Source organism: Amblyomma mixtum, chromosome 2 (genome assembly GCF_055824585.1).
Source record: "Amblyomma mixtum isolate Tamu chromosome 2, ASM5582458v1, whole genome shotgun sequence".
Lineage (NCBI taxonomy): Eukaryota > Metazoa > Arthropoda > Arachnida > Ixodida > Ixodidae > Amblyomma > Amblyomma mixtum.
Genome location: NC_143013.1, coordinates 309,497,605 through 309,525,209, shown reverse-complemented (window position 1 = coordinate 309,525,209; position 27,605 = coordinate 309,497,605). Strand labels below are relative to the sequence as shown.

The 27,605-nt window shown below is 46.2% G+C and overlaps 1 pseudogene across 1 annotated transcript; it reads left to right on the top strand.

Moving 5' to 3' along the window:
• The first annotated feature begins 8,059 nt into the window (after positions 1–8,059).
• LOC149364923 (putative aminopeptidase PLBD2) lies at positions 8,060–26,593 on the top strand (annotated as a pseudogene). Its single transcript, XR_016289232.1, has 12 exons — positions 8,060–8,186; positions 12,631–12,868; positions 14,474–14,720; positions 18,272–18,369; positions 19,496–19,725; positions 21,057–21,148; positions 21,975–22,135; positions 22,705–22,797; positions 22,898–22,969; positions 24,261–24,413; positions 24,864–25,023; positions 26,361–26,593. The product of XR_016289232.1 is annotated as a putative aminopeptidase PLBD2 (transcript).
• Positions 26,594–27,605: the final 1,012 nt, after the last annotated feature.

Sequence of the window (27,605 nt, the reverse complement as noted above, 5' to 3'; positions counted from 1 at the left end):
CAGCTCTAATGACAGCTGTAAATGCTTTTTAACCCCCTTATACGAACGAGAAAACGTGCGGGAGCAAATTATAGCCAAGCAGATGTTTCATTACCAGGAATGACACGAGTAGCGGCTCAGCTAAAATGCAGAAAGAAGAAAAACTTGGGAGTCTGAGATGCAGGCGTTTCGTCTTTGTTTAGTTCCTAGCCTGCATGCCTAGATTTTTGCGCACGGCCAAACGTTCCCAACGTACAAACCCGACCGAGCTGCCCGCGGTGCGCCGCTGCGTCGAGGATTTCCTCGCTCGTTCGACAGATGGCGACACTACACCACGCTCTGTGGCCACTTGCCGGCAGTGAGCACCGATGCACAGTTGTCATTCGGAGCCATCAAGTTTACACAAAATATTCTCTCCCTCTTTCGGGCTCAGCAACAAACCATCGCACCGAGCGCTCCTCGCAATCATAAGGTTTGGTTTGGTTTACGGGGTTGAACGTCCCAAAGCGACTCGGGCTATGAGAGACGCCGTAGTGGAGGGCTCCGGAAATTTCGACCACCTGGGGTTCTTTAACGTGCACTGACATCGCACAGTACACGGGCCTCCAGAATTTCTCCTCCAAAGAAATTCGACCGCCGCGGCCGGGATCGAACCCGCGTCTTTCTGGTCAGCAGCCGAGCACCATAACCACTGAGCCACCGCGGCGGATCGCAATCGTAAGATTAGGCGGCAGCGGAGACAGTTGCTGTCGTCAGTATGTCGTTAAAAGTATCTGCCTTTAGGTTACCGAGTGTAGGCAACCATTGCTTACTCTCATCACTTGGCAGGGTGACATGGCTCGGGGTGAAAGGTTCGTGTCTTTCCCTTTCCTAACGAGCCCCTTTTGCAGAGCCCGAGAGAGCTCACCGTTATTTGGACACTGTAGTGATGCCAACCGTAGATATTTATTCCCAGGTTTAGAGTTTTTCGTGGTTGCTTGGAGACCAGCGCTTTTTCTTTACATAGGGATTATTTTTTTTTTACGCACTGTAATCATGCAACGTTGCACAGCCTAATGACAGATGTGCAGTGTAGACTATTCTGTAAGAGTAAGAACGTTGGGCGGCGAGAATTTCGAATTGCGCATCAAATATGTACATGGATGCACATGTACCGTCATTCCCGCTCAAAACTCTCGAACTGCACTTTAGTTATATTGCTGCATTGTACTGTGTATTTCTCGTATTCATTGTGTTGTAATTGAGAAGCGTGAACATGTTATCCTATTGCAACCGCGTACATGCTTAAATGCAGAAAATGTGTGTCTGCTTCTGCAGGCTGTAACTGATGTGAGGGGGCTAAGGCCTCGTCAGGCTTCCAAGCCTTTAGCCTTACGCCACCCGCAGGGATATATCTGTATTGTTTCCTGCAAATAAAAAGCCAATTCAATTCAATTCAATATCCTCCTATACATAGCTTGCACCGACGTCACGTCCGGTGGCCGTCGGTTGCGAGTCGGCCATGCTGCCGAACTACCGCCAGACCGCCTCTAGCTTTCCGCTGCCTATGCTAGCTCGCAACGTGTCTAGAGATGTGAAGGCCTGAAAAAAACACTGCAATTTTGGGGGGGAAAAAAAAACGTTTTTTTTTTCGTTTTTTTCAGACGAGGAAAAATGGAAAGAAACATCGAAAATTTCACAATGCAATTTCAAGGTTTTATAATTGCTTGCTTTTAGTTTAGGTTTTTGATTTTGCTTTGAAAACCATTGCAGTGTGCATCGTTGAACGATTGTAGAACAGTCGTCATCGCCGGTGCCAGGTAGTGCTTTTAAAACGTTCGTGCTGCGAGTACGCGGGTTGAAGGCCAGGTCAGATATAAGATCCAGGCTTGACTTAAAAACACACTAATACTTGAACTCACAGCTCAAGTAGAACAAAATGGCTGCAAATTCTACAGCGCGACACAAACGGCATAGGTTGCTGTGCTCGTAAGTAGGTAGGTTGCTGTGCTCGTAAGCGGTTTTAGCCAAATACAAGCCTAGCTTCTTGATTTCCAACGTAGCAGAGTACAGGACATCCGCAGGAATTTGATCCAGGACAGGGGCCTGGGACTCAGCGAAGCACGTGGCCCCATCTACCTGGTGACGAGACCTTTGCACCAACCAGGCGCTAACTCCTCTAGCTTGCCGATGGCTGCAGATACCACCATCATCCGCCCGCTGCGAACGAAACTGGTCACGTTTCGGAAACATGCGAACAAGGATTCTCAACAGGCTTTCAGGGGAACACGTTGGAAAGCTTGTGTATGTGCAGTCGAACCTAGCTGTGGACACAACTTAATCTAAGCTGCTGCGCGTAGTGCCGCATCCAGCGACAGTGACTCTGAGTCCGATATGGAATGACTTATAGATCAATTTTCATGTTCCCTTTCTCGGTGCAATAGAACAAGAAGTTCGTTTCCCAATTAGAGATGTAAAATTTCAGGAAAAATTGAATGGCATGAAAAAAACCGTTTTTTTTTTCAGGGTTTTTTTCATGAAAAATTCGAAATTTTGCAAAACATGACAAAAACAGATTTTTTTGCAATAGCACAACAATCAATAATAATGCTCCGAAGTTCAGTCGAATATGCAGTTATAGATGTCATATTGTGAAACGAACTTCTGGTTCTATTGCACCGAGAAGATAAATAATGATTTGCACTTCATGCGAATATGGAGGTATAAATATCATATTTGTGGAACGAACTTCTTGTTCTATTGCACCGAGAAAGGGAACATGAAAACTGATCTATAAGTCACTCCATATGGGACTCAGAATCACTGTCGCTGGATGCGGCACTACGCGCAGCAGCATGGATTGAAGCTGTGTCCACAGCTAGGTTCGACTGAACGCGTTCCCCTGAAAGCCTGTTGCGAATCCTTGTATGGACATTCCCGAAACGTGACCAGTTTGTTCGCAGCTGGCGGATGATGGTGGTATCTGCAGCAGTCGGCAAGCCAGACGAGTTAGCGACTGGTTGTGGTAAAGGCCTTACCACCAGGTAGATGGGGTCACGTGCTTCGCTGAAGACCCCTGTCCTGTACCAAATTCCTGCGGATGTTCTGTACTCTCCTATGTTGGAAATCAAGAAGCTAGGCTTGTATTTGGCTAAAACCGCTTACATGCACAGCAGCCTATGTTATTTATGCCGTGTGTGTAGCGCTGTAGAATTTGCAGCCGTTTTGTTCTACTTCAGCTGTGAGTTCAAGTATTAGTGTGTTTTTAAGTCAAGCCTGGATCTTATATGTGAACGTTTATATGTGAAGCACGAACGTCTTATATGTGAAGCACGAACGTTTTAAAAAACACTACCTGGCACCGGCGATGACGACTGCCCTCCAATCGTTCAAAGATGCACGCTGTAATTGTTTTCAAAGCAAAAACAAAAACCTAAACTAAAAGCAAGCAATCGTAAAACCTTGAAATTGCATTGTGAAATTTTCAATGTTTTTTTCCATTTCCCCTCGTCTGAAAAAAACGAAAAAAAACCGGTTTTTTTTCCAAAATTGCAGTGTTTTTTTCAGGCCTTCACATCTCTATTCCCAATATGACATCTATAACTGCATATTCGACTGAATTTCGGAGCATTATTATTGATCATTGTGCTGTTGCAAATAAATATGTTTTTATGCGTTTTGCAAAATTTCCAATTTTTCATGAAAAAAACCCTGAAAGAAATGGTTTTTTTCATGCCATTCAAAATTTCTTGAAATTTTACATCTCTATGTCGGTTCTCGTCCATCAGAAGATTCAGTATGGTTTTGTGTGCCACCCTTGGCTGCTACAACTGTAGCGACAGCTCCAGGTGAAAGATGAAGCCGTTTAACACGAACTTCTACCGCATTCGTAAGATAATCGTAGGCATGCAAGTACGAGCGCTCCATGGCTCAGTACGATTCTGCGCGAACTGTAGCTGGCTCGCATTAACCGTCAACCCAAATTTACTTGTGTGCAGAGTGCACTTTGTGACAGGTAAGAGGCTTGTGTCGTCAACTAAATGTTTGCGAAAATGTAGGAAGCAATGGCTACACTCTTGAATGTTGCTATTTTTATTGATGCCATCCAATTTGTCTGACAACACAAACCCAGACTGGGTCCCGTGTCGCTGTATCCTAGCTACAGCACTAGGCAAGCCGGTTCGGATCGCCACGACCGCAGCGAGCAATGACGGGAGAGAAAGCGGTGTGCCGAGGCCGAGCTTTTCGTCTCGTTGCTTGCGCATCGCAGACAGGCTTCTCACCCAGCTGCATTAGAAATCATTGTGTGCCTCCATTGATTCGAAGGCTTTCATTTCTTCCAACTTCACAAAGCTGGAAAAAGTACACGATATCCTCCGTGGGCCGCTTCAAGGAACATGTCAACGCCCATCGTCGCGTCGACTCCCGGTCGCAGCGTGTACGGATTTGTATCGTCGCAAATTTTCACTTTGTCTGCGTAGCGAACGCGCGCCGATCGAATAAATTCAGACCAGTAGCCTGCACTGAATGGTTCACTCGTCTGTGGAGTAGAGATCGCGCCCGAAAGATGAGAAAATAATCCAAAGTGTCCGAGGAGTGGTCAGGCATCGCAGGGCGGATGGGCGGGGACGGCCGAATGGTTCGGCAGCATGGCCGCAAGCGCTTGATGGGGGCGGAGGTGACGTCACGTGCAACCTATGTATTCAATTCCCTCAACGAATGAAATAATGCATGTTCAAAATTATTCGAATCCAATCCAGTACATTCGCAACTTTTCGAATGGTTCTCTAATAATTAGCACGAAGTTGGAATACTGCACGCAAGTTTTTCCACGTCTGTTTGAAAAACAGGGCTTGCTCAGATGCCGCAGAGTATGCTCATGCGATCTGTTTGTGTGGGGATAATGGCTCAGCTCCGCGACGCGGTCCATTTGAGCGGCGGGGCGGTTTTCTTAATGCTGATGTATAGGATCTTCAGGATTGGGTCACGCGAGAGGATTTGGTTAGCTTTAGCGAACCCAGACTTCATGCTCCCTATCGGAGGCCATCACTAAAACTCTCGCTCCTGTCATCAACTGAGATTTGGCGCTAGTTCTTTCAACGTCTGCATCAGCAGCAAAAGATAATTATCCTATCCAATGACATGAACGTTACCAAATTAATAAAATGACATCCTGCGGCGTACTCGCTTGTGGCGATGCTTAATGCTCCAGTTCATTACACACTTGACCGGTTGCTTCTTCGCCGCTTTCAAGTGCGCAGCTTAGAAGTGCGTTTCTGGCTTTGGTCGCTATGGGTCAGCGTCCAGATACCGAAATCCGCTGTGGTGTGCAAACAGCAACTCTTCAGGTTCGAAGTTTTACAGCTACAGTTGTTAAGCGCCCGTTCCTGGGTCTCAAGTCGTAGTAGTTGTAGTAGAAGTATGTCGTGGTCGTCGGCGTAACCGGCCCGGCGTTGTAATAGGAACCACTCCAAGGGTGGTTACGGTGAATGGAGGATGGTACGACGTGAGTAGAGGAATGGGTAACCGGTGGGCGGTTACCACCGGAACCATACGGAGGGTGTTTAACGTGGGAGGAAGAGGGTATCGCGAGAGCAGAGGAATCCCCAACCGGAGGATTGTTAACCCGGAAGGAGGAAGGTGCGGAAAGAGCGTAAGATGTCGCGCCCCATGGCAGTGGATGGCTGCCACAGAAACCACCAGCCGGGTAGCTGCCATGGAAGAATAAGGAAGGTTACCATAAAATGAGGGTATGGCGAGAGCGTGGGAAGGCACAACCCGAATGTCGTTACCACAGTGAATTGTGCGGAAGGTGTTTACCGTGGAAGGAGGGAGGAGAGCATGGCGAGAACGGAGGAATGTACCACAGTACATCTGCGGCAGCAGGTGCGAAACAAGCCACACGAGGTGGGTCATCGGTGGCGTCGCGCGCCTACAGCGGCGGAATGGAGAGGACAGCTAGTCGAGAAGCGAATTTGGGGAAAAAATAAGGACACTCTATAGAACTTTTCAGGTATGAAATTGCTCTTTTATTCTCTTCCTTAAAATACAAATAATTAAACATTTGTCGATGAATGTCGCATTACTCAGTGGTAACAGTCCTGCCTATTTTTTAATTACCTTTTTTCAGGCATTTGTCGACGCACAACGTTGTGTGTTCTTCCGACAATTCAGCGGTGTCCTTGTACACAAGGACACCGGGGAGTTTGCTTCTTCAGTGTTTAGAGAATCTGTTCAAGTTTGTTATATAGGATGGTGAAGGCCTGGGTTTGCCTATATGTCACCACTAGTAGCGAGCTCCTAAAGAACAGACCTATAGCCACACAAGCGCTCCAGCAGTGAGAAGGGATAGCACATGAGATCAACATTCTTGCACAAATTTTTATCTATTAGAACGAACTTCCAGATTATGCGGACTCCGCTGGAGTGAAGACCCGTATTTTAGACCTAACTGGCATGGAATTCAGGGATTTTTTAAAGGAGACAACGCACTGAAGTTGCGGACGCTGCGATGCATAGTTTCGTTCTCTCAATAATGCAATGCCACAGATACCGCCCAAGCAGCGCTGCCTAGGAGCGAACAGAAATTTGATGAAAACGTGTAAGAGCACAATTAAAAACACTCATTCCCATCTGCTCTACACCGGACGGCTTTTCCAATCCGTCCATTCTGTATTTTTCTTCTGCGAAATAAGGGCAACAAGCACACAAAAAGAAAATGTTCTGTGGCGCAATGAGCAATAATGAAAAAAAAAAGTTGTGGTGCAATGCCAATGCATTTGTGCTGCATTGTTGAATATGAAAGCTAGGAGTTGAAATCCTTTCGTTGGGAATATTTTTTTTAACCATCTTTCTCTGGTATATCCACCTTACATCTGGTAACCATATTCCTTTAATTGAGTCACCCTTTAAGCTGCAATCCTTGATGACCTGTTGGCGAATTCGCTGCTTAAGGAACTGTGAGACGAGCCGCGAGCCGTACGGTGCTGTACAGTTCAGGGAACAAAATCACGAAAAATTAACTGCTAAGAAATGACTTATTGTCTTCCCTAGATGTGTCTTTAATGATGCATTTTGAGACGATAATGAGTCCAATTTGCGAAAACATTGCCACACGGGTACAGAGATCAATGCAGAGAAAATCAATCGTAGCTTCATATTGTTATAAGGTTAGATTAATGCGTTGGTGGCAGGTTCAGCGTAACGTACGTGCCCCGCGAGGAGAATTACCCTAAACAAAACTTCGTGCTGGGCAAGTTGGGAGGACTTTGTTGGAATTACCCTCATGTGAAGAGCGACTGCTCTTAGCCAACCAAGTTGGGCCGTGCGGCCCTTACAAGAGCGCGGCTTTTACACGAGTGTATACGGTATTTATCTGGAGAGAAATGGCGAGCGACACTTGACAGGGTTAAATAGCGCTTGGCCGAGAACGATGGGCGTACCCAACGACTGCCAAGTGTTTTATCGCCGCCACCGAGCTCCCTTCGCTCTGTGTATGCATATAATTTCGCACAAATAAACATTTCCGAGCCCTATGCTAGCGTGCTTGTGTCTATTCCGGTCCCCCGGCCGCCACCGCTACCTGAAAATACGCTCGCCTTTTGCCTGAACGCTTAGTTAGCTTGTCAGATTTTTTTCTTCTGTGTGACACAGCAACCATGTAGTAGTGATGCATATCATAGAGGGCAGCGCAGAATTACTTGTGATATCTCCTTGGGTTAACCGAAATCATAGTAGATAGGGGGTTTTACCTTTTCCATCCATTGAAATGCTGCCATTGACGTTACCCGTTTTTGCGGCGTGGGTAACGCGTGTAATCTGCGCGCCAGCTACCGTCGTAGACAAGGAGAAGGGATGGAGAAAACAGCTTCGCCATCTCTAGGTGCGAACTTTCGCTGCAAAAAAAAAAAAATGAACAGCAATTACCGCGCAAGTAGCCCTACAAAAACATCGATAAGAACACCGGACACTCCTGGGCTCGCGCTAGCGTGTGCTGAATATCTTTGAAGGTGACCGTGCGTGAAACAATACCGGCGCCTGGTCCCATCGCAGGCGCCCTTATGTTGCTTTCACAACCAGCGCACCTCCCAATGACTTATCTCTGCAGCCGGAAGTACGAGGATGTCGCTAAAGGAGCGCCCTCGCGTAGCTTCTCGAGGAAGCTGCGCCGATAAGGTGCGCTGTCGCCCCTTGCGTCGCCAGTCCGAGGTTTCCGTCGACCGTCTGCGGTAAGTGACGCACATCTCGTTTCTTCGTTGCCACCGAGAGTGCATGGTTTTTCTTTTGATCGCATGCAAGCATATTTCGCTGATACGTTCGCTAGTGCAATTTGCTGCCATTTATTAATTCCAAGAAACACATGGGAAGGGCAACAAGAGCGGCCTAACTCTCCCCGCGGTTAACTGTCATCGTCAAGGCATAAATGTAGCTGCGATCTGGCATGTGTACATATGTACTCGCACGAACCGCCCCAGCTGCATCGAGTGGGTTTACGTACTCAAGCTACTCGCTACGAAGCCCGGAAGAGCTCCACAGTTTATAAGGATTCATGCGAACAAAATGCAGTTCAGAGGGTACCGTAATTAAGCGGATATTTCTGGTTCACCAGAGGTGAATTACATGCCGGTTGGTACGCTAGGAAGCAGCAGCGTAATCTGAAACTTTCGCGGATACATCAGCTGCAATATAGAGTAACCTCGTATCAAATCTGTATTCCTCGCACTCGCCTGCGCTGATGAGTTGTCTGTTGGCGCCTGCGCGGAAAGGTCTTCACGGGGCGTGCACCAATAAGAGATTGGACCACAATGATAGCTCAGCTGTAGGATCATACACTGGAATCGTGCTTACTACGGTCTCCCAAAATCACTGTTCCTGTTCATATTAGGTTCTCATTTATTATTTACCTTTCTACTGCGATAAAACTTTATCGCTGTTGTGCTGCGGAACAAGATGTTCTTTCCAATATGTGCCCCTGATGCATAGTTCTATTTATGGTGTAGCTTCTTTTATATCTTTAACAATTTCTGAGCACTTGATTTTGTAGTATGGCACTGTTAGTTTTTTTTGTATTACATTATTCTCTAATTTACAGCTGCATTTCTCGTTTAAATTTTAGGCCCTGTCTCTCGCTTGTTATGGGCCATGAGTATTTTAATTACATTTCCAATTGATCAGAGCACATGCCCTCTCTTCAGCGACGTAGCCAGAAAACTTTTTAGGGAGTGGACCGGTGGTGGTGGGGGAGGTTATGTAGGCTTTAATGGGCACTACCAAAACGGACACAAAATAGAGAAGAAAATAATAAATAAAGCTCTCTGGTACACGCCACAAAGCAGGCACTCAAAGAACTTTCTGCTCCACTTTTTGTACCTTTCCGAGAAAGCAAGGAGTCATGCACTAGCTGGGCGATCGTTCGAAAGCGGGAGAGGGTAGAGGGAGCAGCGAGGAGAGTTATCACCCCGAACAAATAAATATTTCAAGCACAAAACGGTGAAAGGGATGAACGAGCAATGTTTGTAAATAGTGTGATATCGGGTATCATCTTGTGCGAGCCAGAGGTCTGGCTTGGTAGCCAAAGCGCCCTTTACAACGGGTTGGTTGAATGCTTTATTGGGGTTTGACGTCCCAAAGCGACTCAGGCTATGAGGGACGCCGTAGTGAAGGGCTCCGGAAATTTCGACCACCTTGGGTTCTTTAACGTGCACTGACATCGCACAGCACACGGGCCTCTAGAATTTCGCCTCCATTGAAATTTGGCCGCCGCGGCCGGGATCGAACCCGCGTCTTTCGGATTAGCAGCCGAGCGACGCGGGTTCGATCCCGGCCGCGGTGGCCGAATTTCAATGGAGGCGAAATTCTAGAGGCCCGTGTGCTGTGCGATGTCAGTGCACGTTAAAGAACCCTAGGTGGTCGAAATTTCCGGAGCCCTGCACTACGGCGTCCCTCATAGCCTTAGTCGCTTTCCAACTGTGCCTTTCTGTGGAGCCGAACACAACGGAGCTTTCCGATTGTAAACATTTCTTGCTTGAAATTACTTGTTAGCGATACTTTCAGAAGTATCGCCATCTTAGTATATGAACGCCATGACTTCAGTCATATTCGTTTAGGAGTTCCGGTTAATGATAGAAAAAAAAACAAAAAAAAACAAGGCATTCTGCGTGTTCAGCAAAAGTGAGTCTCAACACAAGTATGCCCGGCAAAAGCGTTGTGCTTACCATTAACAGCATCTGCCCTCCCCACCGTTCTTATTCTTGTTTCATTTGGAAGAAACCCCGGTCCGAAGCATCAGTTTACTTTTTTGTTTGCCGCAAAATTTATCCAAAGAACCATCGCCAGAGTACACGGCGTCCCATCGATCGCTCCGGCGTTTACCTTCTGTCTAGTGAGGATGATTTCCAACTGGGATGAGGAGTGGGCGTTCTCGATAATGTGTCATGCGGAGCCATGTCATGTGTGGGAGACATGTGCCAGATAGCTCTTGTTATCACTTCACCCTGAAGACAATGAATAGCCCGAGTTTTTTGCGTCGTTTGTTTGGTACTCTGTGTAATCTATTTCGTGATAAGGTAAAGGCTTCCCTAAGCGTCTGAAAGATGCTCACAATGCCGTGCAGTTCTTCGTTGCTCGCAAAATGATCCAAAAGTCTCTGAAAAGCTCAGCGCTTCAATGAAATTTTCTCTCTTCTTTAAAGCAACAGCCATTTACTGAATTATACACGGTGCCTACAAAAGTTACAGCAAAATTACAGCAAGGCTAAATTTCTGGACAGTCTAGGCATGCCACGAACTAATATATGTACTCCGTACTTTCCTGCGCGATCTTCACAATGCACTTTCCAACAACTGTTTGTACCTCCACTTAGCGAGAAAAATCAGGCTTTGCGTGATTTCAGAGTTCGGAAAGCTTTTGTGGGCACTTTACGTGTGCCACCAAACCTCAACGCGGTGAATCTGTCAAGCTAGACGGATTCGCAAACCTCCGAGTTTGTTCGCCATCAGTGACTTTTCCCCAAACCGGCATATCCGTCATAAGGGCATATAGAAAGGTTCATCATACGGCCTCTATATTTGGCTACCAGTGCAGCAGTGAATATATATCGGTGGGGTGAAAAAAATATCTGCTGTCCTTATATTTATCGCACGACGAATATCTGACGGAGATCGGTTAAAAAATCAGGAGACCTTGGGCTAGCAACTCCTCGCAGCGTGCACATGCCTAACTGATGGCCACCCTAAAGCGTATTTACACTACCTAACCATTTGGTCACGAAGTAAGCAGCCGCAGCGCATTGCAGCTTGCGTGCTGCAGTTTTGTCTCGGTCATGTTATTTGTTCTGTACGCTATCCTGCCGCGAATATTTCGTCTCTTTTTTGTTTTGTCGGTCTAGCCTTCTTGATCTTCACTTTTTTCGAGTGGCGTTTCCCGCTTCCGCTGTACTATTTCTCTTAGCAAGAATAAATAATGAGTGTTTGTTCCAAAGAAAGATGCAAGGCCCAGTGCAGTAAGTCTCAGAGCTCTGCATTTTACTGCGCATATTTTTTTTTCGTTCACTGTCACAGAGCACGTGCTAACCCTTAGAGGGAGAGAGGAATTGCGCGCATGCACACACAAAAGAAATACGGACACAGTACCAATGCCAAAGCATCCTGTCGTACGCTACTGCATATCATTAAAGTAATGAAGACCAAAATAACTACTTCAGGAACTGAAATTTACTGCCGAGGGAGTTTTACTTCTCGTGCTGCACTCTGCAATGGTGCGACCTGGTTGGAGCTTCAAAAGTATCACAGGTAGACTGAGGAAAGGAGATAACCTGGGATCAAGAATAGGACCTGCAACAAAAAGAGGGCTCAGTCGAAACGGAAAACAATAGGAGTGATAAGACTACAGACCTGTGTGAAAATAGATGATTTTGTTCTTATCATTCTATTGAAATGTCGCCAATTGGCGCTTTGCGAACAAAGGCGGCGTAAGGATAGTGCAGCCATAAAAGTAATAATTTGAATGTCTGTTTTCTAATGATTTGATGTTTCTGTTGCCTGCGGTGGAGAAGAAAATGTGTGCAGGCAGTGAGCAGCAACTCTGTTTCGCCACAGTCGATTGCATTTCCTTCTTGTTATGGATAAGGATGTGTTATTGCAGGCAAGCATGGCGTGTTGCACTGCGAATAGCAAGTTTCCTTTGCGTGGTCAACTAGTAAGGTTGTATAACGCAGGTGAGCGATGCGTTTCATGAGATATGCCTCACTTGTGAGTTATACATACGCTATCTTAAGAGTTAAAATTAAAGTTATTTCTGGCTGAAATATTTGATGGGGCTGCAGAGCACAGCTTGTCGGCAACCTCGGATGCTGAGGCAGCACGTCCGGTAGGTCTAGCGCCATGGGGGAATTATCCGTCTCGCATACTGAACCTGTGGCTGGCAGTTCAAAGTTCTTCGACTTTCGAGTGTACGATGGCGAGACAGCGGATTCAGCCGAGCCGCTCCAATGCAGGTCCTTGAATGCAGCCGTGCTTATATTTAGTTTATTTATGTTTTATTTTTTCATGTTCTTTCTCCCTCTTTTGAGTGCGACCTCTCTTTTTAAACTGGCTGCGCCTCTTCCTAGCACGCTCAGTTCAACAAGCGAAACAGCATTTCGTATTACTTTCAACTTTCTCCGTTCGCTTTCAGCGCGGAAGGCTCCAAGGCGGTCCAGGAGGCCCAACATGAACTACGGGGCAGCGCTCAGGCTGCTTTCTTTGGCCCTGCTCTGGACCACCAGCCAGGGAACACCGTGCAAATCAGCTTGGGCTGCTCTAGAAGGAACCAATCGCCTCGTCATCCACGATGGACAGCCCCCAACATTCGACGCCGGCCCGCAGCCTGCCGTGGCGTGGGCGAGCTTCCAAAACGACATCCAGAACACTGGGTGAGCTGTTTTTGTTTGGTTTGGTTTGGTTTATGGGGTTTAACGTCCCAAAGCGACTAAGGCTGTGAGAGACGCCGTAGTGGAGGGCTCCGGAAATTTCGACCACCTGGGGTTCTTTAACGTGCACTGACATCGCACAATACACGGGCCTCTAGACTTTCTCCTCCAAAGAAGTTCAACCGCCGCGGCCGGGATCGAACCCACGTCTTTCGCGTCAGACGTGGATTCGATCCCGGCCGCGGCGGTTGAAGTTCTTTGGAGGTTCTCTAGGCGCTCACAAAACTACTGGAGCGACAGACATAAGTGATAGGTGCTAAAATGAAAAAATGTGTGAATTAGGGAAATGGCGGTCTTATTATTAAATGCAGCATCTGTTACAGAACCCCAAGTGGTAGAAATTTCCTGAGACCTTCACTGCGGGTGTCCCACATTGCATTAGTCGGTTCACGAAATTAAACCCCATAAACCATATATACAAGGCCACTGCCAGCCCTTTCCTAATAATATTCCTCATATCCCAGATAAGAAGAATTAGGCGATAGAAGTGCTTAGATCAGCATCAAACTTGGTTCATCGGATATACTAGTGTTTCTGTGGTGGTACACCGCCTGTCTATAACTGAAGTTCTAAGGCTTGGAATTGAGCTCTATAATATAGCGCGAAGCAAAGTGAAAACAATTTTCAGGTTGCATCGGTTGGTAAGCGGCCTCGTGAGGCTGTTCGCCGTTTTAGCCAGAAGAAGATTATTATTGGTTGCTGGTTATATATACAGGACAAATTAGCTGTTAGAGAAGAACAGTAAAAAAAGACGAAGGACGAAGAAAGGCACAATGGCGACTGGACAACCAACTGTGCTTTATTAAAGACAAAGCCATCCCAAGAAGGCTAGCAGGGCATGCGCAACGCAACCAACCTTAAACACAGGGCAATGCCAATAGAAACTAGTCAGCAAATCTGTCGTCAGTGATCTGAAAAACAATTGTTTTTTTTTTGCAAGCAAGCGGATCGAGTTTGTGCTAATGAAGTCATCGCCATGCACCCTGGTGAAGCAGGCTTCTAAAATTTTGCGTTATTCTTTGTTCCTCCCTTTGCAAAGAATGCTTGTATTCACGGCAATGGCGAGGCAAGTTTGTTGCATGAGCCAGTCTGAACTAAGTGGCTTTTCTGGAAAGGAAATGGCGCATTATCTGTCTCACTTCTTGTGGTCACCTCAACAGCACCGGTGAGATTAAAAGAAGAAAGAAAGGGGTACCGTAGTGGAGGTCCGTGGAATAATTTCGGCCACCTCGGGATCTGCAACATGCCCTGACATCGCAAAGCACACGGGCGCCTTTTGCGTTTCGCTTCCATCGAAACGCGGCCGCCGCGGTCAGGTTATAGCACAGGTAGTCCGGCTCAGTAGCCGAGTGCCCTAACGACTGAGCCAACGTGCCGGGTACATTTTAAAAGGCAAGATTGCTTCTCTAGTGTAGACAGGAATACATGCAGCTGGTCAAGAAAGTGCTACTCTTAAACTACTGTTAGCGTATATTAACAGTCTATAGCTCGGGCGATATCCAGCCAAAATCTAGAGGTTGGTAATTAGCGTTTCTTCTTTGTCCTCAGGTGGGCGTACTTGGAGGTGGAGTCGAGTAATAAGTTCAAAGACGACATCCAGGCGTACGCAGCTGGAGCTCTGGAAGCCTACTTGACTCGGCAGCTGATGGAGGACCAGTGGGAGAACATGTTCGCCCACTACTGCGACAACCAGACGGAATTTTGTGCCAAGCTCAACGGCTTCCTCCAGAAGAACCTCGACTACTCGCGCGACAACGAGGAGCGACTAAGGGCCAGCGACCCGTACTGGAATCTGGTGAGGCGACCACAGCACATTTCAGGAATCTCCTGGGCTAAAAGCCAGTTTTTATTTTTTTTTTCGGTTGGACCTATGTTATGCATTTTGCCTGAGCTGTCCTACGTTTCTTCCTGGCTACTTTTCTTCAAGTAGCCACACTGGATAGTGCCAGACATTCACTTGTGTGCTTGGTCTGAACAGCTGCGCAGCCATGCATCCCTCCGCGGCTACTCCCAAACAGTGAGCCACCGCGTGTGAACTGAGACAGGACATCACACATGCCTAGCCCATGCTTATGTATATAAGTATATATCGCTGACAGTGAACTCTCTAACACAGAATCATGGTAGCACGATTATACACGTGTTCTTAGCTTCCTTTTTTTACCTTGCCTAAGCTCGTGCAAGTACTCGGTGAAGCGCTTCTATATTATACGCAGCATGCAAGTAGAATTTAATTGTTATACTATTCTTTACCCGATAAACAATTGCTGCATCTGTGTGACGAACATGCGGTAGTACCGGCTGCTGGCGTTTATTTTTTTGGCGATTTTTATAGTTAAATAAGACGGTCTTCTTGGGAAAAAACAGCGGAAAAGGAGGACGGACGTAGGAAGGACAGACACCAAAAGCGCTTCGCCCAGCGTCAACTGTCTTTTTGCACTGTTTTTTTTTTTAAGACGCTGTACTAACTAGCTCAGATGTCACTATTACTAAATAAGACGGTTTTAGCATCATCTGTAGAGCCAGTTAGGTATAGTGGACAGCATGGTTCCCCACTTTGTCGCTGTGGTGAGGAGAAAATGAAGCGACCGTCGTGGCACTTGGCGCGGCGCATTCAGCAAAAAATGCCCTGTTGGCTGCAGTGTCGCTTTTAGATGAAGTCCTTAGAGAAGCACCTGCTCTTCGGCGCATCGAATCCTCTGTAAGAAATGCTAAACATGCAATAATTTCCCATGTAGAGAGAGATGCAAGTACACGCATTGACCATTCACTGCTCCTCTAACTGGTAAACATGCAGCCCTCAACGGTAGCTAAATGATCGAACTGACTTGAAACATATTGGGCATGCGATCTGTTGAAAAACAAAAAAATGCGAACAGTTGTACGGTGACAAACTGAAAGGCCACCACATTGTGCGACCTCCTTCCACCCTGACGAATGTGGCGAGCAAGAAATGAAAAATTTGAGCTTTTTCCCGAATTTTTAAAGATATGTTATCGGTAAACGTTAGGCAACATAATAACTGCAACAATGTCATTTATCGATTTACTGTGACTTCGTATATATTTGGTGAGTAAAGGATCTTTAGGCCTACTCGGGGAGTTTCCTACTCATCATCTTCACCGTCAGGCGGCTTCGTATTGTATACGTCTCACTTTGACGCCCAACCTGCTTCGTTACTCGCCCACGGTAAAGTACGCACGGCCTCCCTTCTGAAGGGTTTGGTTGGCGATGCCCTCTTCGACCAGTCACGCCGCTGGCGCGTGCTATCTCGATTTGGGCCACGATCTAATCTGCCTGCAAACTGAAAAGCGCCTTGAGAGGCGAGAGGGGGCGATATTCAGCGGGGTTCGCTGTGTGCAGGGACCGAAGTCGCGTCGCCATGCGTGATAACGGCGTCAAGTGGCTGCATTTATCGTTCCACCCATCGGGCTGTATAGTCCGCTGAAGTCCAATCTGTTTCCTCGTCAACCAGAGTGGAAATCTGAGCTCACTCTTCTTTTGCAGTTTTCTGCTTTTGTTTCCAAGCCCCATCGGATTGTTTATAGCGTTGTGTGCGATGTTGTGTAACGAAGCTCCTTGCGGACATGGGCTGCTCTATGTGAGCACTATGCCTGCATTAACAGCAGTCGTAATGTGCATTCACACAAACATATCGACACTCAGATTGAGCAATGCTGTCCGCTAGAACAGCACGCGCGAAATTTATCAACGTTAGGTAGTACACAAACACCCTTGAATGCAGCCTTGAATACTATGGTGTAGCAACTGCCGGCGCAGCAATCGCTAGGCTAATCCTACCGGTAGCTTACAGCAACCTAAACCTCAACCTCATCTCTACCCAATTATTGTTCTCGGTAAAAATTGATTTGCTAGCTCTTTCTGGTTATGTTGATGTTTGTCCGGTACAAAAAAAGAACAAATACAAAACTGGAAAACTGGAATTCCAAATCTTCCTGTTAGCCGCTTCAAACTCGCGATGTTCTCGCCAACGTCCTCCTCGATTGAATGGTGGTGTGGCGCTATAGGTGTGGGAAATAGATGTCGGGACGCGTATTTTACTTAAGAAATCAGCTCGTAACGAAGCTTTTTGTTCCTTTATAACTTATTACAGCTTCGTTTTCGTTGAGAGTGGTCTCTTTGTGACACTTTATTTCTGATTAAGGCAAAAATTATAAACTTTGTAATTAGTATTTCCAAATTATTTACTTCGGAGAACGAAAAAAAAACACCGCAGACTAGGCCACGTGGCTCTCAACAGTCCGCATTCGGTTTCCCCGGGCTTGGACACGGTCTTTTTTAAAAATCCAAGTGGTTTCTTTTGGCTGGCGCACCCGCTGTACTGACAGTGGAGTCGTAAGAAAGTCTGTCATCGCCCGCGATTTTCCCCATGGAGTCTGCGGCAGCGGAGAACATACGTAAGAGCATAAATAAGTTTGGTCGCAACGACCCTCACATTCTCACCCTCGGTCTGAATGCATAAAAACTGGCTCTGAGGAAAGGAAACACGATGCAACTGTCTATGATTAGGAGGTCTGGCGATGGTGTCAAAGAATGTCTTGCGCAAACACTTGTGCTTAGCGTACCGGAGAGGATGAAAGCTTTTTAACGACCACTTAGGATGCAACCGCAATGTGGATTGATGGATTGATTTTGAGTCTCAGAATAATGAATTCTTTTCAGCATTAACAATATTTTGATTTATTGTTTCTTTCTGATACAGAAATAGGAGCAAGAACATAAGGTGAAATGCCTGACGATGGCTCTTTGCCCCTTACACAGTTTGTAAACAGGCACTTCGTATATGCTTGCGTAAAAGATTGCGATACAGCATAGCATAATACAGTACAATACAAGAGTGTAATACAACGCAACAGTACAATACAACACACTACAATACGACAGGAAGATGCAACAACGAAAGCTTACTCCCAGAAAATACAAACTTAGGACACAAGCACGTCAAATTAAAGAATTCGATGTTGTTTCCAATCAACAGAGCGCAGCTGAGAAATATTTGCTCCAGACACTGAATATATTTTTGTTTTTACAAAAAATTATTAATGATGCGAGTAGCTATTTAGTAACTCTCTGCCAACATTTGTAGTGACCACATCCTGCGGCCTTGTTTCTATAAACATTTAACTCATGCAGCAAAATTTGTCAGCCTCTGCGTATTTCAAATCATCTGTACACAAGATATTTGCAGATGTTTGAGACCGTTGCGAACGCGTGAGAATTTGTTGATTCATACATGATTACTGGATTTCATTTTTCTTTTCGTAGCAAAATCACTGTGGGCGCATAACTTTGTTTTCTATGTTTTTTGTTCGTTTTCTGCGACAGATCCACCTTCAAATGCAGCAGATGCTTGGCCTGAGCGACGCCTTCGAAAACATCACGCTGGACACGTCTCGCAAGCTGACGAATGTTACCAGAGCCCTGTAAGCGTTTTACTCTTGCAAAAAGATGTTCTGCATATTTTTTAGTTGCTTTATTAGCTTTTACTGCCACCTCACTGGAGCTATTCCAAGAAGGTGGTTTTAGTACAAGAATGCACGTTGCAACAAACTCAATCAAAAGCCACATACGTACAAAAACGTCATAGTATATTTAACAGTTTAAACCGAATATAAACTGATTCCACCGAAGTGTTCAGATACACTCAGAAGGTTATTTTCCATCTGTAGTTCACGGGGAAAAATATGCTTTTGAACCCGTTAAATCGCGTGCATGCACATTGAGCGCTGTTCAGCGCATGGCCGCTTTATAGTGAAAATAGTTTTAGCAAATGCTAGGCAGCGCTTTTGTGAAAGGAAATAAAAACTGCAGATAATGCAGTGAAGGAGAAAGGATGACAGAGAAAATTTCATGCACCACGTACGTCACCACGCATGTCACAGTGCACGATGCAGCTCGTGGAGCTGAGCTTGCGTCCTCCTCTCCACTGCAGAAATTCTGCGCCGCTACACAGGACGGGCTTGTGCCTCCCAAGCAAAGACACTCCCGATGTCCTGATTGAATGATGCGCTATCTTGTTTCGATCAGCTCAACACCATAAGGGCCACAAAACCACCATATTACCAAAGCTAATGGTTTCGTCGGAAGCTACCTCTTTGTAAAATCTGTATTTCCTCTTGTACAGAATGTTGTCGGAGCTGGAAGAAACATAGGAGTGTACGGAAAGCCTGGGCGCCTTAGTTCCGTACACTCCTCCGGTTCTACGTTTCTTTAGGCCATGTCTCTACGCTTGGAATGGAAATAGCCTAAGAATCCCTAATGCTCTACTTCATTCCGCTTGAAAACACAAGCTTGAACAAGAGGCGGAAAGGCGGCATCAACCCTCTCACCGGATTTTTTAGAGGAAGATTTGTCCTCGCTCATAGGAAGGCACACCTTCTTGTGTAAACATAGGTCAATGAACTAGGGTTTTCCTCCTGTCTGTTTCTCAAGTTTCTGGTGTCAAAACTTCTACCTTCCCGGCCATATGCGTTTTCCGTTTCCGCCCACAGTGTGAACAGTTTATAGCAGTGAACCGCAAAAGCGCTTAAACCGTTCACCTCTCTGCAGATTCTTCAGCCTCGTCGGCGACTTCATCGACCTTGAGGCCGCGCTGAGACGCACCGAGGACCTGCAGTCGATTAGCATCGTGCCAGCCTGTTCGGCCCTGGTCAAGGTACTCGGGGACAACGAAGACATATACCTAGCGCATGATGCCTGGTTCCTGTATCGGAGCATGCTGAGAATTCAGAAGAAATACATCTTCCCTTGGCACTACACGCCATCTGCGACAGGGCCAGGTATGGATGACCGGTGCGGGATACACCGGACCTCGTTAGAGGCTTCAAGAGACGCATTCTGAAGGAACTGCACTGATTGCTATAGTACACACACCGACAAAATTGTGCTGTCTTCGCAAACAAAAGTTGGTATTGTCGAATAATGTTGCGACAAAGCTATCGTATTGATCCGCAACATCACCAGGGGCTAAACAGTGATGGCAACACGACCATCAACCGCGTTACTCGAGGTCCATACCTGCAGCGGCTCGGCAGGGTCCTCATTATGCCGGTTCCAAACGTGAATGACACCTGCCGCGGTTTGTTCTGCACCCTGTGGTTTACGACGCATACTATTTTTCCTTAATAAAACTGCTACTCGGCATATTCTGACAATTGTGTTCCCCAGAGCTGAATGAATTCCATGGAAGAAAAATTTTTCAAGGACTAATAAAAAAAAATGTGAGAATGATGCCATCTCTCACACTCCTAAGAATGGGCAGTGGTGTTCTGAACAAACAGGACGTCTAATCATTTGCCATACGTAAGGCAGCTGCAGTGAGCCACAACTCCAGTTATTTTGCGAGTGAGCCCAAGAAACTGAAACCACGAGAAAATTCTTGATAACCTCTTTCTAACTGAACATGGTGATTTCTGTAACAATTTGTGGTTGGCACTCAGTTTCACGTTACGCATTTTCGCCGTGACCCTGAGCGCATATGTACAGTCAGGGACAAAAGTCTCCGGACTACGTGTTCCTCAAACGAAGCTTATAGCTCTACTACCAGACAGTTGCTGGGGATCACACTTGTGGAGATGAAAGAATAAAAAATTAACCTTTACCTCCACAAGTGTGGTCTCCAGCCGCCGACTAATAGCAGAGCTATCGGCTTCGTTAGAGGAACACGTGGTCCGGAGACTTTTGTCCCCGACTGTACGTACTTGACAGTGGCTGTGATATGTGGGATGCATACGTGTATTAGAAAAGATGTCTTCCGCAAAAAAGTCCGTATTAAGTATTTATCCACTTATGCAGTCCTTAAAGTTTCTCTCCTTTTTACTCAACAAGGATCAAAATGGCTGGTTAGTTATAGTCTGGCGATTGTGCAGCTGCACGAATATTAAAAGAAAACTGACTGAATAGAACTGAGGGAATGTAAGGTTTGCCAAAGAAGTTGCCTGTGGCACATTTAGCGATTCGAATCATTGCACATGCTTATGCGTGTGCAGCCTATATCAGTTTCTCAACGGTTGGATTACACGCATGACTATTCAAGGAAGCCAAGCGGCAAAGTACGACTCTACACTTTATGTTTAGCAAACAAGGTTGTAACTCCTGGTTTCTTTTACAGGTGGCATTATTCCTGGTCATACGGTAACCATGTCCTCGTACGCCGGAAAGCTGGTCTCTCTGGACGACTTCTACCTGACTTCCGCTGGCTTGGTAAAATCCCAATCAACGTCTTTGCGTCACAGTAGTAGCAGCAACATGGCAACCAGCTGCTTATATACATGTATAGGTTTCTGCTCGCTAGTGCCAAGAAATCAAATCCAAATACATTGTTCTACTTCAAGCTTCCATGTGAGCAGCTAGCTTCCCTAATGCCTATCCTGAGCAGCTACACAGAAAATACACAGAGGATAATACGATGGTATGCGAAAAATCTCATCATTACTGGTTGTACACCCTTCGTCAAAAGTTTACGGGGCGCGTGGGTTGCAAAAAGCTTAAATTTTACAGAAGACATCGGATATACGCTGCAATAAAACCTGCAGCCTTCCCTTCGGGGGCTAAAAGTGTGCAGGGTCCACGTCATTCTCAGGCTGCACAGGCGACACGATGATGGCGTTTTTCGTGACACGTGTGGCCCGCAAACTTTTAACGTCGGAAGTACAGCTTTTGTGAAAATTTTAGAGCCCATAAAATCGTCGGGCAGGCAGGCGTATATGCCTTGTGTTCTCCGAGATGGCTCCAACGTGTAAGCGTGCTTACTTTTACACAAGCGCTCAGCTCTTCTACGGCAAGCTGCAATATGTGGAATCGATGGGAACAGAGTAAAAGCCATCCTAGAAGCGACGAATCCATGGCGGTAATAACTGCCCGCACATAGTTTCGAAAGCGACCGCTAGGCGCCTTTCAGTCGAGCCCCTGTAGGCGGTGCACGGCGCGTACACTGCTAACGCAGTAAAAGATGCCTTAATATAGTTCGTGACGTGAGAAGTTGCGGGGCGGTGAAGTAACGAAGACCATCTTGCGGGGACGCCTACAGGCCGTCACAGAAACTTCCATCGAGAACAGCAACCCCGACCTGTGGCTCCTGCTCGACCCCGAGGCGGCTCCGCTCACCTGGGTGCGGGCGATGGTGGCCACCCGACTGGCCAGGTCTGGACAGGAATGGGCCGACATCTTCGCGCTTAGGAACAGTGGAACGTACGTACTTTGTTTCTGCCTTAAAGCGCTTCCGCCGTCTAAGAAGCGAGACGCAGATCTCCATGCCATGCTCCATGCCGAACAGTGAATGTGCAGAGTGGCCGGGTGATATTTAACAACGGTCTGCTCAAATAGTGTCTGTAAATGGTGTGCTATTTCCAAGACTCTTCTCGCTGTGTACAATACCAGGCTTGAAAAAGAGTTATAAGTTCGGCGTATTGCTACATGACCTGAGCAATGAGGTTAAACACGGGTCACAGTAAAAACATGCATGACACCCTGTAGAAAGTGGAGACCAACGTAGAGCATTTTTGCGGCAATTCAAAGTACGAATATCGTCAGGGTAAGTAAGCGGTAAGAATGTTCACTGAAGCATCAACAGTGCGACCATTGCACTTAATGGATGAAATACATTTCCTGTCCGACTCAGCAATCGTTCGGTATGTGGTCTAAGATACACACAACAGTGATCACACATTTCAAAATCATAATAAAAAATCAAAATAAATAAACCCCAAACTAAGGGCTTGAGAACAGTTACTCTTACCGTGTCTTTCTGGTATTTACAGATACAACAACCAGTGGATAATTCTCGATTACAAGTTGTTCAGTCCCGGAAAGCCCATTCTCAACAACACGCTGTGGCTTCTAGAACAGATGCCGTAAGCCTGACTTCTGCTTTTCTCTGATTTACCTTGTATTATATCTGTACTTTTCGTGCTTTTTTCTAAGCGTTGTTATGCTCGTTGACGCTTCTTTCAGAGGAATTACAAAGCAAAAAGACATCAGCGACATTCTTCGAAAAAGGACGTACTGGCCTAGCTACAACGTTGCGTGAGTATAAAGTTCATGCACTACAATACGTGTAGATCATTGCAAAGAAAGAAGACGACATTCCAGCCTGGCATGCTAACTGCAAACGTTTAGAACAGCATAATATGCCGATAAACATTGATGTTCTTGCGACTGAACTTCTGGCGCACCGCAGAAGTTCAAAATACTACCCGACTTTTCGTATGCTAGGTAACAGCCTGAATAGCGCAGTATACTTGCTAAGATACCAATAAAACGTTAGGAACTAATCACGGAAAGTATAACACATTTTTAGGCAATCTAAAAAAATTTTTCTACCAGTGTATAAGTTTAAATCAGAATAAATCCTTCAAACATAGTCATTTCCAAGTTGTAGCAGTCGTACAACACCCACAAAGAGAATGCGGCCATGTACTTAGGAAGGCCTGTAAAAGTATAATACAGGTCCCTGAGACTTCCGTACGGTTTTATTCCTTGCGAACACGTTTCAGAGATTAGTGGAAGGGGCGCAAGACTAATCAGTAAAATCAAGACGTGGCATCGTGAAGGGACGACGCGTCTTGATTTTATATTAGTTATAGCACAACTAACTTGATCAGCATAATTTGATCAGCTATAGCATAACTGTTTAGAAAGTACACTGTAGGCACGCTTAGTGAGTCGTACGTTTACCTCAGTGACCATACACATTTCCTTCACTGCGGTCGGAGTGTCTGATATGATGCGTCTTGTGTAGCTCGTGCCAGAGCAGGAGTCAGTTGGCTTTTGTGCGTATTTGTCCTTCGGTGCTCTGTTTTGATTCAATTTTGATATCCAAGCACTGGCCTTCTACGCTGCGTGCCGTTTCGGCCCTGTGCTGTTTGCGCAGAATATGCACCAAATGGCTAGCCACAGTTATTCTAAATAGAATTTGCATTCGATACATACATGGAGATCATGTTATTCGCGAGGACAAGAACAGTTAAGGTTGATGATAAGAATAAATTGAGCACGGGTACTAATATTGACTAACACGTTTCCTGTTCTCTTCCTATTGTTCCCACACGGCCAATTGGGCATGAACATATGGTTGAGTTGAGTCACATTGTGAGGTGCGCGTTTCGTGCACCTGGATGAGTAGTATTGGCACACGTGACTGGAAAGCGTGCTACACTGTCTACATCAAAAAGAATTGCCAGATTTAGCCACTGAAGAAGCCAACGCATCATCGAGAAGTATGCATCAATGCCGGCTTTGCGCTCTGAGTTGAGGCAATCTGGGACAATGATACTGGGGCTACAAATCATAAGCTCGTAATTTTTTGCTCTTTTAGTTACTTTTAAGAGATTTTCGAGATCAGCGGACAGCGGGAGCTTGTGGAGGAGTACGGAGACTACTACACTTATGACAAGGCCCCGAGGGCGAACATCTTCAGGAGAGACCACGTCAAAGTTCATGACATGGACTCGATGATGGCACTGATGAGGTACGGAGCACATTTCGTTCGTTTCTAAAATAGAAGGACAATGGTTACCATGATGCCCGCTACTCATGCTTTCCTGCTAACCTGTCTTTCTTTAATAATCCTTGAAGATGACTGCATTACTTTAGAAAAGCAAGGAAAGTTCTAAACAAAGCAGAGACAATACCAAAAATCATATCTAAAAACCTTGGTGTCCACTTTCAACCGGCAACATTGTCACCGTCCCTTTTGCGTCATAGCATAAAATTATGTACACGCTGACGGAGGGGAGTTTTTTGGATTAAGAATCCCTTTTTGCTCCACAAGACTGCCGGCATTGTTTCCTGCCGATATGTTGCAGGGTGGAACGTTATTTAAAGCGGGTAGTGTTATCCGTGCCGTCCTGGTGCTTAGCGTGCGGGTTCACTAAACCTAGTTTTCATTCATTTCTTTTTTTTTTTTTCTTTTTGCAAGGTACAACGACTACACCCACGATCCTTTCTCACGCTGCAACTGCACACCGCCATACAACCCAGTGTACGCCATATCGTCTCGCTACGACCTGCTTGATCCGAGCGGCAAGTACGATGTACCCGGCATGCACCGCAGATCTGTGGGAGGCATCGACATGAAGGTAAGTGCGATAACCTGGTACACTCCACATTAGATATCTACAGATAAACAAAAACTTAACAGTGGCGACAAGAGACAGATTTATACGCGTCATCATGTGCAATAGCACTAACGCATCGCACTAGCGAATTTATCGTTGGTGTAGTCACTATTACTATGAGATTTGTAAAGAAAATATTTATTCTGCGGTAAGATAGGCTATAATTATATTTCTGTTTCTTGTTAGGAGAAATATGAACCATTTCAAATTCACGTGGAACAGGCGGTGATCGCTTGTAGAGAGCCAGTTGTGGTATTCAGCGCTCCTGTGTAGGAAGTATCTATGCTAATTATTTGTTGAAAATTGTTATTTTAACAGGAGTTCTGCTCACACACAAATTAGCATCACTTTCTAAAGCTCGCATGGGATCAACAGTTCCTTATTATCAAACTTGATGTTTAAACTAGTGTCCCTCATGCTCACTCTTTTAAAGGTCCCTGTGCGGATTATCCGGAGAAGAGCATCTACGTTTTACAGGCAGAAATAAATTATGTCATCTAAGAGAATGCAGAGTATGGCTTCACCCTGCAAAGCACATTCCGTGCTTTGCAGGGTGAAATTTCATTTTGGATATTTATTATTGAGCTATCGAATTGAAGGATCGCGTTCTACCTGTGCTTTCTAGTCGGGGAAAAAATCCAGCCCGGCCCTAGGTACTGTGAACGCAGGTGCTGCTTTTTATTATGTGAGGAAGTCTACATAGTTTACGAATAGGCAGTCCTCGACAGTTGCGAATCGACATCTTCAAGCCGCCATTTGAGAACATCTTCGAACAGGCTAGACGCAGCATGTGGTCGTTACACAATATGACATATACGGTCGGAGGTCATGTATAGTTGGCTATGGCTTTGACTGTAGTCTTTGTTCAGGGTAAATGTTGTGAAAAGTGTCACTTGAGAAGTGCTTGTACCTGGGTGTGCCGGCGCATATTTAGGAAAGACATGGGAGCTCAAAAATACGAACATGGACTTAGTGACGGAACGGTCCATAACTACAGCGCAAACGACAGGACAGAGATGAAGAAGGGACACCACACAGCGCTGTGTGGTGTCCCTTCTTCATCTCTGTCCTGTCGTTTGCGCTGTAGTTATGGATCATCAAAAACACCAACTCGCCCAACAAATGCTTTTGACGGAACGGGACGAGCGTTGTCAGCTCGTCCCTTTCTTTCACTATGTCCGTGTTCGTATTTTTGTGCTCCCATGTCTTTGTTAAAGTATCGCACTTGGTTTTTCTATTTTACGTGTTGTCCCTTTCGCGCCGCTGTCCGTTCACACCAATTACGGATTCTGTTGCAGCTGACGAACTACTCCATGTTCAAGTCGCTGGAGTTCGTTGGAATTAGCGGGCCGACCTGGGACTCACAGCCGGTGTTCCAGTGGAGCACCAGCGGGTTCAACGACAGCCACAGCGGCCATCCCGATCGGTGGAACTTTGGCCCCGTGCACCGAGTGTGGGGGTCGTGCGCAGTGTGACAGTGTGAGGCGGACCGAGCTGGACGAGAAATAAACGAAAACGTATGACCCCGGCACAGCTTGTTACACATCGTGTGCTTCTGACGGTAACATGTTACTAGGTAACACATACTACCGCATGTTACCACATGCAACTACGCAACATGTCGCTACGCAACATGTCGCTACGTAACATGTGTAGGTGTTACCACCTACACCGGGTGTTACCACCCACCTACACCGAGAGGTAGCGGATAGTGAGTCTGCAGGCGTACCAGAGGGCAATTCCCCATGTGGCCTCCCCACAGGGCACATCACATTGATTTAAAAACAGGAATACAAGGCTATCATGCAGGTGTTGACAATATTTATTTTGCAGACTGGACATCTGACCTACCCATTGCAGGTAGGGTAATAATCGCCGGTCAACGTAGCGTGTATGAAGAAGATCATCGTTAGATATCTCCCCAAGGTGCACTCAAAATACGCCTTTCCGACGAAGCGCTTTGTGTCCTGGCAACAGTGAGGTGTGCTCTTAACCCATTCCTGATTTGAGGTTTTGCACAGGGAGGCATAACGGCGTCCTCCGGCGTTTTCTGCGTAACGTATAGAGAACTCTGACACACCTTACTTATTAGCCGGCTTGGTTTGGGCATGTTCCATTGGCTCGGCTAAGAACGAGTGCTGCATTCGCTTCTCTCCAGTGCGCACAACAAAGCTGCATGAAAGTAAACATGAGTGCTAACTTCCCTTTGCTTTTTTTTTGTCGCAGTGCAGTGCACTGCAGTGCAGAACACGTCTGTGAAACATTCTTTGCTCTCACACCTAGTTAAGCTAGCGCTCAAACACTCGCGCTACACTCCGGTAACTGGCCTGTGATTTTTCGCACTCAATTTTTTCGACTAAATTGAAATCTAGATTATGCGCACCCTGCCTGTGCGACAACCCCTGCACAACCGTTAATTTTCGGGTGCCAGAGTAGCGGACCTCATATGGGCGCGGCCCTTTCACGGCTATACACGGCATTTTATCTGAAAAGGAATGGTGAGTGGTGCATAACATGGTTAAACAGCCCATGGCCCAGACCAT